The sequence below is a fragment of the Loxodonta africana genome, chromosome 5 (assembly GCF_030014295.1).
Source record: "Loxodonta africana isolate mLoxAfr1 chromosome 5, mLoxAfr1.hap2, whole genome shotgun sequence".
NCBI classification, from domain to species: domain Eukaryota; kingdom Metazoa; phylum Chordata; class Mammalia; order Proboscidea; family Elephantidae; genus Loxodonta; species Loxodonta africana.
In genome coordinates, this window is record NC_087346.1 from 137,607,704 (window position 1) to 137,608,780 (window position 1,077).

General features: G+C 33.2%; 1 non-coding gene across 1 annotated transcript; it reads right to left on the reverse strand.

The window, feature by feature from the left end:
* Window positions 1-308: 308 nt before the first annotated feature.
* On the reverse strand, window positions 309-415 carry LOC111751060 (U6 spliceosomal RNA). The gene has a single exon (XR_002786135.2). It is a non-coding gene; the product is annotated as a U6 spliceosomal RNA (small nuclear RNA).
* Between the last annotated feature and the right edge of the window lie 662 nt (window positions 416-1,077).

Genomic DNA, 1,077 nt, shown 5'->3' on the forward strand with positions numbered 1-1,077 from the left:
CCTGTTAAATTTGTCATTTTGTTCTTTTATAATCTTCCTTAAAAACTTTATTGCTTTGTCTGTATGTTCCTTGGCTTGGTCTACATTTTGCCTGATCTCCTTCCTGATCTATTGAAGAACTCTGTATATTAATCTTTTGAATTATACCTCTGGTAATTCCAAGCTCTTTTCTTCCTCTAGGAGGTTTCCTGGTTCTTTGTTTTGGTCTCTTGCTGAAGCCATCATGGTCTGCCTCTTTATGTGATTTGATATTGACTGTTGTCTTTGAGCCATCAATAAGTTGTTATGTTTATTTTATGTTTCCTTACAAAAATATGGAATGCTTCACAAATTTGCATATCATCCTTGTGCAGGAGCCATGCTAACCTTCCCTGTGTCAGCCCAATTTTAGTATATGTACTGCTGAATCCAGCACTTAATTTTTAAAATGAGAAGAATATAATGTATTTTGAAGATCCATTTAATAATTCTTAGAATAGATCCATTATTCTATGTCCTTGAGATAGATCAAATATAAGCCACGTAAATCAAAGTCCCAGCTTTTATAGAGTTTATATTTTAGAGGAAGGTCCATGAAAACACTTAGTAAATGCTGAAGTATTAAACAAAGTGATTCTTATTTGATTGCTTTGAATGCTTTCATCCCTGATTCTTGCAACCTCAAAAAGTTTAATTTTAGGAGTGAGATTGAGAGAAATTGCACCCGTGATGTTTAATGATAATGGGGCTCTTGTGCCTGTAAAGACCATATCTATCACCAAATAATTTATCTGAATTTACAGAATGTACAGGAAGTTTGAAATGAACCATGTTTAGTGGATGTATATTTGTGGAAAATTCAGAGTGCTTAAGTTAATGATAGCATAAGATATGGGTACTATACTAACAGACAGTAAGTGCTCCAAGCATATCCATCGTCAGTTACCTCTAAAGTCTACCCTAGTTTACTTGTTGTGTAACTTTATGGCCTTGTAAAAGTATGGAAAACCAAAAGAAAGCAAATTACGTAACAGTGAATTAAGAAATTCGATTTTACCTAGTGCATCCTATTTTTATTATCAGGAATACAAGGTATTT